At 41.3% G+C, this 17698-nt stretch overlaps 1 protein-coding gene across 2 annotated transcripts in view; it reads left to right on the forward strand.

The window, feature by feature from the left end:
* Nucleotides 1–17698, forward strand: part of rassf8b (Ras association domain family member 8b) — a 36783-nt gene that overhangs the window by 3674 nt on the left and 15411 nt on the right. Inside the window, exon 1 of one of the 2 annotated variants that reach the window (XM_040035567.1) lies at nucleotides 7836–8239. The exons of the other annotated variant lie outside the window; for it this stretch is intronic. The gene's annotated coding sequence lies outside the window, so the exon portion shown is untranslated. Of the gene's footprint in view, nucleotides 1–7835; nucleotides 8240–17698 lie in introns of those variants that run through there. 2 annotated transcript variants of the gene reach the window in all.

Genomic DNA, 17698 nt, shown 5'->3' on the forward strand with positions numbered 1-17698 from the left:
TCTGTCAACTCACTTCCAGCATCTTTTTTTTTGCTGAGACAATGTTTCAATGTGAATATTTCAAAAACTATTAAAGATAAAAGCCTGAAATTTTCACTGGCTTGTCTTGATATGAAAATGAATCCGTAGATATAGATAAAATATAATAATAACAATGTATGATTTTCAGGTATATATTTTAAAAGTATTGCATCTGTCATTCTAGTGGTCAGCATGCAGATTGCCTAATCCCTGTTTGCCTGTGGTAGTCGTGATGTTAGGGTTGGGGAATCAGGGTCATGTATCAAACAGTAACTTGGCCTTACAGACTACTCACCTGAGACTGCTTTTCCCTTTTTTCATTCGTTTTGACTGTTTTTCTATATTTATGTCTTGTACAGCAAATTTAATCTCAGTGGTTGTTGCATTTCATATGCCTATCAGTACATTTTAAGCTCAATCTGACTTTTAAGATTCCACCTAGACAATCAGCGTGCCTACAAACTGGGTGCTGGAAATGGAAAAAATATGCAGGTAGTTTAAAATTGGAAGGGGATGGATGGGCCTTAAAGATTCTGACATCTAAAGCTAACATTTCACAGCAATCATACATGTCGAAGTTTAAAACCATACAATTTTCATGAAAATCCAAGGTGCTTGAGCAAAAAATGTTCTAAAAATGTTCTTAAAATGTGAGATTTGAGATGCAGAGGCCAACAGGGGGGAAAACTAGATCTGTGACTTTGTTGATTCCACCAGAACGCAAGCTTTGTGTGTGTAAGCTTTGTTCAAATTGCACAAAGAATAAAGGTGAACGTGTGTGTACGTCAGTCTTTAAAGGTTAATGATAATAGTGAATTATGGGGACATATTGAAACTATCCAGACTCCTAATTTAAGATTTAAAAAGTCACTTTAAATCCTATGTAAATCTCATTTCCACTCCAGATACAAACCGTAAAGTCCAAATAGTGGCAGACTTATTGTTACAGGACAGCCATGTATCCTGTGACTGGTTTTTGGTCACTCTTGTGCTGCTTTTTTTTTATTTAAAACCTGGGCCTACCCATATGGAAAAGATATATATATATAAATCTTATAAAGTTTGTATCTGTCTTGTGTGAAACTTGTATGAAAAGCATATAAGTGTGAAAACAGATAAGATCCCTTGAAAAATTATATAATGAAACTTGTATGTTTTGGATACTTACTAAAACAATGTATGAAAGTAATGCGTAAGTGGCCACTTTCATGAGTAAATCATGTAAGCCTTATATGATTTACTCATGAAAGTGGCCACTTTCATGAGTAAATCATATATAAGTTTTTACTATTTCTTTTCCGTATGGGTAGTATAATCTGTCAGTTTAAACGTTTCCACTCTGAGACATAATATGAAATTTTTACCTAAGAAGAAAAGATCAGCTCACTACTCCTGCAAGGGCAGGAGGGAGAGCTGAGGACTGAGCACTTGAGGGAGCCCAACCCGATAGAAGGAGTCAGCCAGGTAGAGAGAGACCATATTCTTTTAAGTCCTCAAACCTCAAGGTCTGCTTTCATGCACATGTCACTGCAACAAGAAGTAATTGGTGGCTGGCTGAGCCACACACAGCAGACAGGTCAACAAGGATGAAGACCAGGAAAAGGGAGGCTGTGCGAGAAGAGTGGAGCGCTTTTGAAATTCAGCAAGTGCGAGTGCTTGCTTGACTCCTAACTGATTGGGGTCAAGGAGGTTGTGTTGTGGCTGGTACACAGAAAGCTGGTTAGAAGAAGGCATGCTGAAAAGTTTGAGAAAAAGAGTTGGATTTTGGTATGTAGGCCTGACAGCAGAGCGCAAACAAAGCGCTCCCTCACAGATATAGGGAAGGACAGAAGGTCAGCGGCAGTGGTCTGATGAAGGGGATGCTGTTGGAGAAAGTAGCTGGTTGTGCCAGAAAGAAATTTCAAGAATTTGTCAGTGCTGAAGAGAAACGAGAACTTGTGTGTGGGTGAGTCTACTGTCCTCATGTCCCCCTCCATGCTTTTATTCTTGGACTTTACTGTAGTAGCTTTAAATGATTACATTCAAAATAATACTTAATTTATATTTGAGACTTGGTGCACCCCCTTTGTTTATATCCGATCTGAAACAAGCTACTTAGAAGAAATTATTGCATCACCACGTGTTTTCCTCATTTGTGGCGGTGAGCATCACCAGGATAAAAATGCACGACAGAAAAATAAGGAAAAGAATAAAAAGTCGACTTAAAACATTGGAAAAAAAATGTGTTTGTCTCAGCCACACCACACAATATACTTAGAAATGTCAATGCACAGTCTGTGCACAGGGCTGAGAAACATCTCATTACGTAACGCAGTGCAACAACCAAGCTTCCATATGGAAACAGGGTGTTTTGGGCTTAAACATCTCTATCCAGAATCTAACTCAAATCCTTTTTCTTCATAACAAATTCGTGCCAGGGGATGCTCCAACTCTCTAATTAACTAAGCCCAGTTTGCGTCTAAATCAGAGCTATGACTCTATCAGTGGCACTCTGGCTGTACCCTGCATGGTGTTTGAAGATGGGCTTTAAATCTTGAAAGCATCTGTCAAATCTCGACACCACTGCCTGGAAGAAAACAAATCACAAATCACTGCTACAGCTGAAGCTCGTGTTGGGGATTAATTGCAGAGTTTGGCTCTAAATGGATATACAGACCTACAACAGTGGAGAAAATGAATGGGAAATACAGATTATGTAGGAAGAAGAGCAAAAAAAAGAAAAAAAAAACTGCTTTTCTTCCAATTGGGACCATCAGCAGCAGAACCACAATTAAATTACACTATACTGAAGGTCATTTGTGTTTCTGCCTGATCAGCACAACAGGCAGCTGTCATGATTAACACTGTGAGACATGAATGCTTGAGTGCTCAGTAGAATTTTAAATAAGGACACATACAAAGTGTTCAAAAGAAAATGTTCTGTAAATGAAACAAGTTGCTGCATGGACAGGACAAGGGGGAAAATAACACTTAATGCTTCAATTATTTAACATTTCAAGGAGCAATGTATGTGATATAAATGCCCTTTTTGCATTATTTTAATTCTGTTGATAGGGTGCATACTGAAAGGAAAACAGAACTCATCTGGTGGTATATCTTCTACATTTGTCCACAAACCTTCAGTGAGTCCATCTGCTGTGCATCATAGCATTGCTAAAACACACATGCATTTACGTTCGAGTAGAAAGTAGTTCCCTTGAATCAATACTGTTTGTTATTTATTCCTGCTGTCTTACTCTTTGTATTTTACTCCTGCACCATCCATAATGTTGCTGTGCTTGCACAAGGACAGTAAAGGGCTATTCTATTCTTCTCAATGGCCGCTTTTTGCAACTGCAAGTTTTGCACTGAGTGAGCAGAAACAGTCTTCTAAGATGAGTCCATGCAGCCCTGCAGAGTCCTTACTTCTGCCCACCTGACTCTCACTTGGACCTTTCTCAAAGGACTCCATCGGCTGTTGTCGTGTCAACGCTCGTGAACATCTTCCGATGGCTTTCTGGCACTCGAATCGTCTCAAGTCAATCGGAGCCTCAATCGGAACTGTCACCGCAAGAGCTGCGTTTGGCTTCAGCGCTTTGCGTGGTTGCTGACCTGAAGTGTATTTGCTGTTGTTGTCGTTCACGTGCTGTCAGTCACTCAATCGCCTTTGACCTCAGGACATTTTGTCTGAACAGCACAGGTGGAAAGACAAAAGTATTCTACTCCAGTAGAAGCACTATTACTCCAACATTAACCTCCTAAGACCTTAACTCTTTCATGGCATGCATTTTTAATTTCTCTTTGCTATTTGAACTGATTGGGACCTGATGAGTGTAAAAACTAAGAATTACCAGATTTTTTTTTTTTATACATGATTTTTGTTTTGTGGAAAAATGAGATCTACAAATGAAGACATTCGTTTTAAATTTCTAGAGAACAGTGGCAGTATAATGTCCTCATAAGTGGAAATCAGGCTCTTGTAGAGCAAAATTTAGCATTTTGGTCAAGACAACCCAAAATGTGTTGTCTACATATGTGGACGTCAGGTCCTAAGAGGTTAAGAACAATCAGTGCTCTTATAAATGGGCTTCAGCAAACGGAAAAAGTAGTTTAATTCAACTGTACTCAAAGTATTGCCTTTTTTAAACAGGAGAAGTTGTGGGGGGAGAGCATGTGAATGTCAGATTGGTTGTTTGTGAATTTTATCAAAGGACTGGAAATTTCAGTGTAGGAACTCGGGAATACACGGCCATGCAGGACACTTGCAATACTTTGGAAGGTCATTTCAGTGCACGCAATCCCACAAAACTGGGTGTCACAAACCACACAAATGAGGCATCGACTGGATTCTGTAGAGCATCCTTCTTCTTCTTTTTTCTCTCCTTGCCTCGGAGAGCCGCTGCTGCGGGCTTGGTCTCAGTGCAGCAGCTAATCAGGAAAGCAGTGTCAGCTGGACTCGGCCTGTTTACAGGAAGCAGACACAAAGAGACGTTGGCAAATGTCACGCACAAATATGTGCTGAACGTGTGGCAGAGTGTGGCAGAGTGTGGAAATTGTGACCGTTTCACACGAGTATCAAACAAATAAGTAAGCGTCGGAGGCTCAGGCACTGCTTTGCGCTCCTCATTGCCACAACACGCTTTGACACTCAGACGTTGACGCTGAAGTCTTCGCCCGTCTCCTGTAGGATTCTCTAAACAGCTCAGCATGTGTACGCTGCATTCACAGAGACCGGACTGAGATGTGACGCTGAAGTCTTCTTTGCCCGAATGGGGACTGGCTGTATTTGGGTCTGGCGATGAGCTGCCATTGAGGATTCAATGTGAATAAAAGTTCTCGAAAAGCAGCGTGTTCAGCCAAGGGAAATGGACAAAGACCCCCACCAATCAGGTTCATCATGAGCTTGCCAGCATCTGCCTGTGGCACACGTCTGAATGCTCTCGCTGCCGTCACACCGCTGGTGCCGTTTGCGTGTGCAGGGGTTTCCAGTGGTGCCAGGGCTCGCCTCCGTGTTGCTGCAAAGTCACTTAAGCCGTCTGCTGGATGTCTACCCTGTGAATGCAATGTGTCCATTCCTGTGCAAATACACACACACACACACACACACACACACACACACACACACACACACACACACAAATGCAGGGGAGCCCGGGGGACCCAACCCTATCCCATCAGTGCGCCTTAGGGGCTTTCCTCCCCTTGCATGTGAATATGGGATTGCGTGGACTGAAATGACCTCCCAAAGTATTGGACGTGTCCTGCATAGCCATGTTTTCCTGAGCTCCGACTGTATTTGCCTTCCTTTGACTAAAATCACCAACAACCGATCTGAAATCTCATTCCTCTTGTTAGCTGTCTGCCACGTTCTACTTCAATGTGCCCCAGTCTGCCGTAATTCCAAAGCCACGGTGACCTGTGAGGGAATACCTATTGTAACCACTGATCTCTCTCTCTCACACACTTACACACACTTAGACACACAGTTTGCAAAGAGAAGGCAAAGGAAACAAAAACATAACAACAAAAACAACAACAAAAAGCAAATACAGAGAGTTGACGTTCTTCTGACAACAGTGGGAAGGCAGCGTAACGAACTCTGCCGCATTCATGACAAGTTAGACCAGAGAGTCAAACATCAGACCCAGGGGCCAGAACAGGCCCATCACAGATTCCAGTCTGGCCCACTGAAAACTGAGAAGGGATGCATAAATGTGGGACTTTTCACTGGATTTTATTTCCGTTCCACAGCTTACAGAGCTCTTCCACAGCCACGCACAGCACACTTGAGTAAAGGAGTCATGGGTCATGAGCAACCAGAACTTTGTCTCTAATGTTGCGCCTGTAGTTTGTGCATTGTGAGCCGAAAGACTGGCGCTTGTGTTGTGTATAAAGAGGCAAATCACAACAACAGTTGCCTGAAGGTGCTTTCTGTTGTAAAGTACAGCCATACAATTATCCACAGAAAACAGAGACAGCCCCAACAGTCTTATTACACCTGTCCCCGATCACCATCACCACCACCTATGAGCGAGTGCTTTGGCGACATGTGGGAAGGGAAAAACTCCCTGTTAATAGGAAGCAAGCTCCAGCAGAAACCGGCTGAGGGAGGGGGAGCATATCCCAAACTATATGCTTTGGACTGGGGAGACAGACACCCTCTCTGCCTTTACCGTCGTGCCTAAAACTTGTCTTTTTGACCAACTGGAAGCTGGCCCCACAGAAGAGGGGCCTGTAAGCTCTGCCTCCTTTCTGCTTTTACATACATATGTGACATTTGCAACATGATATTTGAGATAGTCATTCCAGATCATCTGACAATGTGGGACAGCCTCTAAACTGATTAAAATATATAAGTCAATCATTTATTTGGCAATTAAATAAAAGTATGCTTTAAATATGTGCTTTGAAATTATGTTTCTTTTTTAAATTTAAGTTAATTTCAGTAGTGACGTACTTCAAATCAGTTATGTTTAGAACATTAATACAATTATGGGAACGATACATTAAGGAGGTTGATTCTTCTTAAGATACTCAAACATTTTTGTTAAGCCCCCTGCACGTGCATTTTTGCACACACATAACATTCAATGTGCATGTGCAGAGTTTGAGATTTAAAAAGCTGTTTGTTTTATCAGGAGTTCTGCTTAAAAGAAGCAAAATTGTACATGATTTAAATTTGGCCAAACTCCCATTCAAGTATTTGAAAGGAAAGGATGTCAAACTTGTACAGACTTCAGTGTCAAGCTGATGTGAACTTCATACTGAGGATTTTTACTGGTCATGAGAGCCGGATCTCCAAACCACAGACCAAACGACTGTTTTCAGTGGAATTGCCCACAGTGTCCAAGCCAAAAGGCTGGGAGCATTCTGCTTATTTTCTAACGCTCATTGTGCACCATAAATCTGTCACCCAGGCTAATGTATGCAATACAGAGTTCTGCTCCTGAAGGAAAAGTGTTGGCAGATAAGGTCTGAACTGTAGTTCATGCCATTGTGCACCCACCTACTTTATTTGGCGTACACAAACACAACCTTTGACCTTCACACACCTTACTTACTAGTCTTGCTGTGACTCCAGCTTCTTCCCTGAGATGACATGCAGGTTGTTGTTTTGGCACGGTGGAGATCAATTATACGTCAAAGATAAGCAAAGGCAAGACTTGCATGGGGAGCTAAACATAACAGCCGTACTGGTTTAGTGGTTTTTAATCTTGAACATTTGAGCCTCTGAAAATTGTTCCAACTAAAGCAGGAGCAGTGCACCTGGTATATCAAGGTCAGTGTTCAAGGTCAATATGTATAGGCATACATTAACCAAACCTACACAAAAAACTGTACCTTGTGCTTGCCCAATAGAATTTAATTCAATAAGTGCACTAAAACCTGGTTCTCGATCTTGATCTCTGCTCTGCAGGAAAGCCTACATTACATTTCAATGCAAGACAATCCGTTTTTTTTTTTTATCACAGGCAGGCACGCAGGCATTAAAAGCGGACTGTTTTAAGTCTTCAAGTACTGCTGGAGGGGACCAAGGATTAAAACTACATAGTTGTACTAGCACATGTTGCTCTTCAGTGTATTGTCAAATATATTTCAGTGTCATTTTATGTTATTATTTATTTTTTCTTTACTAAATGGCATTGTAGAAGGTAAAGTCACTCCACTTTTCATTTTGATTAAGGCATTTTTAGTCTGTTTTGGGCTTTACAAGCTGCTGTCATGCAAATACGGGGCTTCATGTAAACATATGCTGCAGATGTGTAACGCTAAGGGTTTGTTCAGCACTATAAACACGTGCAAAGCTTGTTATTCTCATCAGAACCCTCCGTGTAACTGCGTGGGTCTCGGTCCATTTGCGTCGCCAGTGCGGTGCAGCTTTAACCGGTCCGTCATGCCTTGCGGTGTCCTAGTTCTGTTCCGATCGTGATTTACACGTGAGGTCTCCCTCACTGATAGCAGAGCAGCAGATGTCGAAAGCCCCCTTGTAGGATGTCCGATGACTGGACGGACTCGTGTTTACATCCACTCGGTTTCTAGAAGAGGCGGGGATGCGCGCACACCGTTAACTGTGATGCAGGCGCCGATCGGCACAGAATAAACAGGGATCTCCCTCAAGTGGCCCGCATACCATGACGAAGAAAGTACTGGATTTTATCACAGAGAGATATTCGGTGGCTACAGAACAACGGGAGAGTTCCTAATCGTCTAAGACACAGTGAGCTGCGGCTGGAAAGAGGTATGTTGTCGTGTTTGTTGCACTGGATTGAACGCAGTGAATGCGTCAGTCACGCCAACATTTAAAAGCTGCTGCCCTTTAGACAAGCTTGTAGACTGTTATGGGCTAATAAGTTCACTGTTGGCAGTTTTGTGTTAAAGCCTGTGAGAAGGACAAACGCAGAAGAGAGACTAAAATGACCGATTTACTGCAGTTGCGTAACTTTATTTGACAGATTTATTCACGCCCTTCTCGTCCTCCCTTTCAAAGAAATCTAACCCACATCCTCGGTCAGTGTTCCTGACACAAAATACCAGATCCATGAGCCATCCAGGAAGTGAGTTAGTGGTCAGTGCTTGAGTGGGATCTGTCTGCTGAGCCCTGCAATGCAATTTATAGAGTTGGGCTGTAAGCGCGCACTCAGCAGTGGTTTTTTAATCAGAGTTCCTTCAACTGAGTCATGCAGCTACAGCACACAGGAAGAAGTCCTTGAAGCACACGTGTGGCGGACGTAAGGGTAAACTGTTTGTAGTAGGAATACTTTGCTCTGAGAAGTATACTCTGCTACTAAACTGTTGTTTCCTGATATATTGGTAACGGTTAAACCTTTTGAGAAACTGTTACAGATATCTTCATTATCAGTGAATCTTGAGCCTTTTTCAGTGTGTCAGTAATTATTATTATTTTTAAAAATTCCTGTCATTATTTCTAAAAAGTAGTGCCATATTGCAAATTTTGGTATGATCAGATACCGAGTATTTATACTGATACAATACTTTTAGCCTATAAAGGCAGCTTATATAGGGAAGAGTAGTGGTTCGTGATTTATAAGATCAATCATCATCAGTTTACAAAATGAATACATTTTAATGATTACTAAATGACTGTGACTTTTACTTTCCACTATACTTAGTTAACAAAACACACCTTTCAGCTTTTCATGTATTTTGAAACAGTTTTTTCTTTTCTTTTTTGAAGACCTGCAATGTAAACAGTATAGATCCAATACCAATACCAGCATTGGTATGGATACTTTCAATATTTGGATCAATCTGCCCACATCTACTTAAAAGCTACAATTTTGTCCACGGATTCAGTTTACCATCATAAGACAAAGAGATCCTGACCAAAAAAATCTCCCAGTTCACACAAGTTCCCATGCCAGCTAAGCACCAATAATTTTGCATTATTGGTATTCATTCACACTGTGTCTGCATTTGCCTGAGATGTCAGAACCATGCTACCCAAGTGGGAAGACTCGTAACAGACTTTGCAGTGTAAATCCAGTCCAGTTTATCTTTCAGCAGACTCCCCCTCCCAGCACCTTGCGGTCAGTTAAGCTGCAGGTCTTACCGGGTTAAAGGCTTATTGTCTTCAGCAAGCTGATTAGTTTTAACTTTTGAAACTGCAAGAGGGCACTTTGGTCACTCCGCTTCAACATAGTGATAATAATAACATCCAGTGATACAGCTGAAGTGTGAATGTGAGTACACTGCTTTGTTACCCATGACACCAGCAGTTGTGACAAAAACCTGCAGCTGCCTTTAAATTGTTACCCACAAAGGACTGCATGTTGCATTCATGTGAATACCACTGCTTGCTTAATAACAGGGAACTCTTACACTGTTTATGACACAATAGATGATTGATAGTATCTGATTGCAAAGCTGTTCTCAAGCTTTTCACTCAGCTTATGCAAGCTTTTGCTGAATATGCAGCCATCTCACTGTCTTCAGCTGACAAAATTGACGTGGAGGTAATCTCTAAAAGATGTCAGCATTAAGCTGCACAGGAGGCTAGAAGGTGGAGGTTTGATTTATAGATTGCAATATGCATCATCAGTTATAGGAGGACCGCTGTGTTCTCATGGACTCTTAAAAGCATTACATTATATTAGTATATAAGTAAAGAGAAATGGGCAGGGGGAGTGGGAAATTGGTGTATAATATGAAGGCTGTGTGCCAACTTAAAAGCAGAGTCATGAGTATATTGCTGTATTGAAGGGCCTGTGAACCTCCAGGATGTTCCATCAAGAACAGTGACATCTTGTGTGAGCACAGAGGTCGAAATGTAATTTCATTTAGAGTTTATATTTGGATTACCTGCTGACGTTAGCATTTTAGCCTTCCTGTTGTTCAAAGCGAGAAGATCTTGGGTTTGAATATGGTTGGCTGGTACATTTCTTGCATGAAGTACATGCATGTTCTACCCGTGATTGCTTGTGTTTCGTCCAACAATCCAAAGACATGCACATTAGCTTAATTGTTCATTCTAAATTGCTAAATTGGATGCAAATGTGGGTCACTGTAACGCAGCTGCAGGCTTTAGTCTTTACAACTGTGGCAAGATATTAGTAGGGAAGTTTTAGGTGCCAGAGGGTTGATCATCTGAACATTAGTAACCTTCTGACGTTGAGCTTTGAATGAGCTAACTAACACAGCTAAAATCTGAGCTAAAGCTATGTGTCTGTGAGCTACTATTGTAGTCTCACAACTAGTTTGGGAGTCATTGTGGATCATTTTAGGCAGCTTACACAATTGTGAAGTAAAAACTCTCAGCAGAAGATATCTTTTATCCAGTGATTTTAGCAAGCTCATAGAGCCTGGACATTTTTATTAGGAGTAAGTTTTTAAATTGTATGCAGGCCATTGACCTCTTAACATAGAGGATAGAGTTTATCTGTTTGGCATGACCGCTCCAGCTAAAACTAGACAATATCCACCATAAGGCCAACTCTGAGATGTTCCAGCAAAACTCCACTACATCTCCAACAAGAACCCCCACTGCAGAGCACACCTTCATATTTTCTCGCAGCCCACATTCAAAGGAAACAAAGAGGAAGTGACAGGAAAGCACGGACTGCTTCTTAATTGTTGCCGATTGTGTGGTCTACTTTCCCAGACCGTACCCTCCAATCACTCCGGTCAGCTGTGTAAGGTCGGGACAAAGCCTGAGCTGCGTCACCATGGTGAGGGATTGTTTGCATCCAGTCATGCTGCTGGCCATGTGGACTCACGCATGCACATTACAGCGTGCTCTTTTGTTTGTGCGCCACTTGTTGTTTTTCAGTGGATCCCCTCCAGCTTCCACAACCTCCTTGTTGCGTATAAAAAAAATTGGCATCGTCTGTTTTTTGAACTGCTATAAGTCTCATCTACTGAGTGCCATGTCTCCATTAGTAATTCGATTTTTGACTGACAGTCGTGTTTTTAAAAGAAATATGATCGAGTTTTGACTTTTCAAAGCAAATGTGTCGGTTTAATCAGATGTTTGAGGGTACACACAGCAACAAGATTGGCATTGAGTCTATTAAACTATAATTTAGCAAGAGGCTGAGATGGCACAGAGCTGACCAAGGCAGGAAATGAACTATTAACTATTAACTATTATCGAGACTGAAGAAGTCACTTGGATGAGTGACGAAACGTTTCTCCCACAAAACGCTACGTCCAGATAAACAGAATCAACTTTTGGAGATTAACTATTAGGTTTGTATATTGGATTTAAATTCCACCTTTAAGTCGGTGTGAAATGAAAAGCTTTTAGTTAACATTTCTCAGTCTGTTCCTTCAATGCTCATCCACGGCTTATTAAAGGAGCTTTTAGCTTCATTTTTGTGCTGATCCCTCTCATGAGCTGCTATCCATGTTTGAGGAAATATAAATAAGAAGCCTGGACTTCTCGCGCTGCGTCCCCTCCCTAACTCTGCCTTCCTCTGGCATCCTGAGAATGAAACTTCAGGGGAGGTAGACTGGAGTCATAACTAAGTTTAGCTCAACGGTTCACAGCCCAGACAACACAATATTTTTCATGTCTGAAACCAAATGGCTGTGGCAGAAGTTGTCTGACAGCAAGGATTTGTACTGATAGCTGCAGCCTTTCCTTCCCACAGCAGTCGTTTTCAATCTTTTCAAGCATTTCCTGAGATTATGACTAGCATGAGTGTAACATCTCCTATATCGAGCATGTTCTGTCTTCGTGGTTCGATCTCCCTTCGGATCATTGTGTTGTTTATATCTGTTTATTCTGTCTGTTATGCAACGTGTTTTTCTGCTCGTTGAAGGAAAATATACATGAATGCAAACACAGCAAGCTCCAGTAATACAACTGTTTAAGATTTAAAAAAAAAACATTAGAAACTCTAACAATAAGTAGAAAGCATATTATATGTAGCATCAGAAATAGATCTAAAGAAAAGCACAGTTATTTCAGTGTTTAGTCATAAAACAGGTCAAATAAATAAATTCCACGGTAGTTAAACGCTAAATCAATTTGCCAAGAATGCATAAAAAAAAAGAAAGAAACCATATTTTGGATTTCTCTGAGCCAACAGTAGAAAATCACGTGTTAATGTGACCAGCCACAACTCTAACAGTATACAGACACAGTTTTTCAGTTCTAAGGTTTTACATACTGGGACATCCTTACAAATAAATAAATGCAGACCCAGGACACGCTGGAGAGATTATATCTCTTGGCTGGACTGGGAATGCCTTCATGTTCCCCCGGACAAGCTGGAGGAGGTGGCCGAGAAGATGGAGGTCTGGGCTTCTGTGCTTAGGCTCTGCCCCCGCGACCCCAGCCCTGGATAAGCGGAAGAAGATGGATGGATGGAATAAATGCATGACGAGTGTGTGGAAGAACTAAGTACACACCGTCATTCAGTAGCTTGTGGAAGCAGGTTTAGCACTAACTTGAAGTAATTGTTTCCTGTATCACTTTATCAGTTGCTCACATCATTGTGGAGGAATTTTGCTCCACTCTTCTTTACAACAGTGACTAATGCACAAATCTCTTAAGGTCCATTTCAATAAGGCTCAGATCTGGGCATTGCAACACCTTGATTCCTTCTTAGCTATGCTGTTGTAGATTTGCTGCTGTGCTGTCGCCCAGATGGCCTCACATTAGACCCTTGAATACTTTGGCATTCATGGTCAACTCAATGACTGCAAGGTGCCCAGGCCCTGTGGCTGCAAAACACACCCAAATTATCAGCCATCATCCACCATGCTTGACCGTGGGTATGAGTTGTTAGTGTCTCGTTTTCTCCAAACGTGGACATCTCTTCTGTATATAGCAGCGGTCCCCAAACCCTGGGCCATGGACCGGTACCGGTCTGTGAGTCGTTTGGTACCGGGTCGGAAGAGTTGAGGCTCGGGTGTGAAATTTATGGTTTTCATGGTTCTGATCGGTTTTTAGCATAATTTTTTTTTATCGTTAACTCTCTTTCCCTGGGTCTTTTCCCGTGTGTTATGAATAAATCTTCTTTTTCTTTTTGGTACCGATACTGGTTTTATTTTGTTGTATTTATCCACGACACCTTAAAGGCCAGTCCGTGAAAATATTGTTGGACATAAACCGGTCAGTGGTGCAAAAAAGGTTGGGGACCGCTGGTCTACAGGACATTGTTCCAGAAGTCTTGTGGTTTGTTTAGATGCCACTTTGTAAACCTAAGCCATGCTACCATGTTCTTTTTAGAGAGAAGAGTCTTTCTCTTCCAAACAAGTCATCTGTGTTGAGTCCTTTTTCTAATTTTGACTGTCATGAACGTAAACATTTAACATGTTAACTGAGGAATCTGAGATGTAGCTCTTAGCCTTCACCGTTAGGGGTGATTTGGTGGGATATCAATTCTGGGAAAGATAGGCAGTTGTCTTGAATATTTTCTGCTTGTGAATAATCTTTCTCACCGTGGAATGATGGACTTAATTTTGGGGGGAAATGGCCTTATAACCTTTCCCAGACTGAGCAACAATCACTTCTGAGAGATCACAGCTGATGCCTTTCCTCCTTGGCTTTGTGTTAACGCACACCTGAATGCTCCAGGCCTGTAAACTGCCAAAACTCCTGCTTTGATAGAGGTGCTCATACTTGTTGATGATTCCTTAATCAAGCACATTTGATTACCAACTCCTGGCTGTTACTTATCCTCTTAATTCCTATTGAAACAGTAAGAGTGTACTTATTGTTTCACACACTGCTACCGCATTTTAGCTTAGTTTGTGTTAAACAATGACACAGTGTAATGTCACATCTGGAGTTCATCTGAGGTTTTATTTATCTGATTTCAAAACCTGCTCTGGTCCAGGCTGGTGTGTGTGTGTGTGTGTGTGTGTGTGTGTGTGTGTGTGTGTGTGTGTGTGTGTGTGTGTGTGTGTGTGTGTGTGACAAAAATTGTGACGTCAAAGAGATTTCCTGTCAAATCTGTGTGTACTTAGTGGTGGTTTGGAGTGGTGGGAGGGATTTTTGTGTATGGATTACTGCATAAAGTTGGAATGTGAATCACTGAGTCTTTTTTTTTAATGACTAACAGAAGAAGAATATCCTGCACCTGCACTTCCTTTTCTAGAAACTATGACTGTGCGGACTTGTGGCTCACTGAACACATCTAAATATGGAAGTATACATTTACAATGAAGCCGAATCAAAATAGAAACCAGTGTCGCCGCATACTAATTAGTTTATACCCGCCTGTATGATTTATTAATTCACACGCTGGCAGCGGGAGCATCAAAGTAAATGTGATTTAGATTAAAGTCATAACCAGGGAGGAAAGGGAAATTGCATGATGCAAATTCAGAGCAGTAATAGCAATAGCTGTAAAAAAGGAGAGAGCGAGAGAGAGAAAGTGATCGGTGTGGCTGAGGTAAGTCTCTGGAGGAATTGTTGGAACTTATCAGCAAGGAGGAAAAGAAAATCAAAGCTACTTTGCACAAGGTGACGGGCTTCACAGGCCGTGTTGTTGGAGCAGTTGAGCAGAGAATTCAATTAGTTATTGACTCTGTCGACAGTTTGTTGTTCTGACCTTCAGGTTTCCAGTTTAGACCTTCAATAACCTGTTAAGTTCAGCTCAGAACTGAATGATGGTGATTTAGGATAGAGACTAATGAGAGTATACTGACACCAATGCTATTATTGATTCTGGTCATACGGTTTAATTCTTTATTGGTTCCCTGATTGATTCTTTATTAACTTTCCATGTGGAAAAAGATCCAGCACTGTGAGCCTGTGCAAAGTGTAGAAACAGTAAAATAAAAATTTTTTGCATGTGATTTGGGTGGAAAGTGTCCACCGTCACAAGTTGGACACATTTTTCATGCTTCACTGGTCTGTCCCACTTAAGATCAAAAAGTATGCATGTAAAATGAGTTTGACCTACTTGGAGCATCTACGTTGTTGCAATTTGATTGTTTTAGGATCAAAACTATAGGGCATAAAGTTTTGACTAAAAATGATCTGAACATCTGCTTCTGCACAGCCGCCTGCTCCTGTGGTCCTGTGTGTCGCTCCTGATAAAAGCAAACATCTATCAGCATATGCTGTTTGTGTCAAGGGAACAGTAAGAGCTCTGAGTAAAGGAATGAAAATTCATCAAAAGGAAAAAAAAACCAGGAACCATGTTAGCGAGGTCAGTTTGAATCTGATATTTTTTAGGCTGTTTGATATCTTATTTGATATTTTTCACAACTCTGTCTGCACATGTGGTCTTAAAGTGTTTATGCAAATCATCTTCTAATTGAACATAACTGCTAGTTTAGTGGAAAACATGTTGCAGTGCTGAAAAGGTGCTGCAACCACTCACTGCTGTGCCAGTTTTATGTCAACATTTCCCATCTTTACATTTACATAAAAATACATTTATCAAGTGTTAACTGCCCCAAAATAACCCCTTCACTTTCAATATGAGCATTGCAAAGTAAAGCCTCACGAGAAAGTCGACCGTCTCAACGTTAACCCTCTGCTCTGTTTTGATATATTTATAATAAATGCATCACCGTGGAGTAAATGAAATCCAAATGTCTCACATAGAAGTGCTCATAGAAAGTGTGAGTATGCACATTAGTGTGAGCAGAGTATCATAAAAGTGTGCGAAAGATTACCACATATGTGGGTTAAACTTCAGTGGATGTTACTCATCATAATAAAAATTCAGTGACAACATTTCAGCCTCACCTGGCTTCTGTCTTAGACCTTGTATTAAAGATACAGGTGTAATCAAATGTCTAAATTCAAATTTTTTAATGTTTTTCCACGGTGGATGAATTGTGCAGCATGCATCTTTAATGACTTTAAAAACAATAATTGGGTGCACAAGTTTATTTTTCATTTTCTGTAATCAATGCAGGTTCAAATATGTACATACATCCCCAGTCATATCTGGTTAAATGTCCATTAACATGTTGAACCTCAACCAGATGCATTTTGTAGCAATCAGCAAGCTTCTGGTATAATTCTGATTGGATATTTGACAACTCTTCTTGGCAGAATTAGTAGAATTCATTTAAGTTGGTTGGTTTCCTGGGATGGAGCTGCATTTTAAGTGTAGTCCACAAATTTTCAGTAGAGTTAAGGCCATATTATCCATTCCAAACTATATTTGCTTTGCATCACACTTTTTCAAGTTTTACTATATCTCGGAGAGTAAATGCTGAGTGTTTGCAGACAAGTCGGCGTCTTGCGACTGTTTTAATCTCCAGGTGACCAAAGCAAACACAAGCAGGTTAATGGTGCAGCACACTCTTTGCAGTCAATCCAGTTCAGAACAGTTGACCTGTTCAGGAGAACGCAAGGTATTCATCTCAAAAGGGTTTGCACTCCTTCTTCAAACGATCCAACCTTTTCCTTTTAATTTTATCCTGCTTGGTTTTGTTTATTCATCTGCACCCCTACTCTTTCACCTTCACTGTGCCTCTTTGTTTTCTTATTGTCTCCTTTCTATTCCCCAAGCCGCTGAGCTCCTTTGAGAATAATCTCATTTGCTGGATCTATCTCAATTCGAATGCATACTGTCTCGTTTAACAAATCGCCCAGTTTCACTCCAAATGCACACCTTGCCCATAACAGATGCCTTCAGCGCAGAGGAGTGTGCAGCATAATGCGGTCTCTGTAGAAAAAGGCCTCCAGGGGGGCCAGTAGTTAAATTGGAGGAGAGATGGGATTCCCATTCCAGCTGTGACGAAGATGCAAGGTGCTTAAATTGTTATCGCCTCAAGCGATAGGCAAGTCAAGGATCAGAGCTGAGCTGATGGCCCAGTCAGGAGACAGGGAGCAATGCTGCCCAGTATGGTTGCAAGACTGAGTATTAGCCACCTGCTCTTTCACTGCTCTGTTGCTCAGGCTTGCAAGGGCCATAATGACTGCCTCGCTGCTGAGGCGCTTGTGTCAGCAGTTTGAAATGACTCTCATTCTGTGTGCCTGTAAGCTTTTCTGCACTGAACACCAGGAAATGAAAAATATATCGGAAGAGTTCGATCACACCACAATTACATTACCACAGGCATTTGATGGTACAACATTTCACCAGCAGCGTTACATGAAATCTCTTACAGAGAACTAGTGTTGTGTGTTGTTGTTGGGAACATCAGGTTTTAGCTCTTTAGTGGCCCTTAACCCATTTAGGAAACACTTAACTAAAACAAGGGTGATTACGTTGACTGGATAATTTGGTCATAATATCATGTTGTTCCACCTGAATCTACC

The sequence above is a fragment of the Simochromis diagramma genome, unplaced genomic scaffold (genome assembly GCF_900408965.1).
Source record: "Simochromis diagramma unplaced genomic scaffold, fSimDia1.1 OVJJ01000816.1, whole genome shotgun sequence".
NCBI lineage: Eukaryota > Metazoa > Chordata > Actinopteri > Cichliformes > Cichlidae > Simochromis > Simochromis diagramma.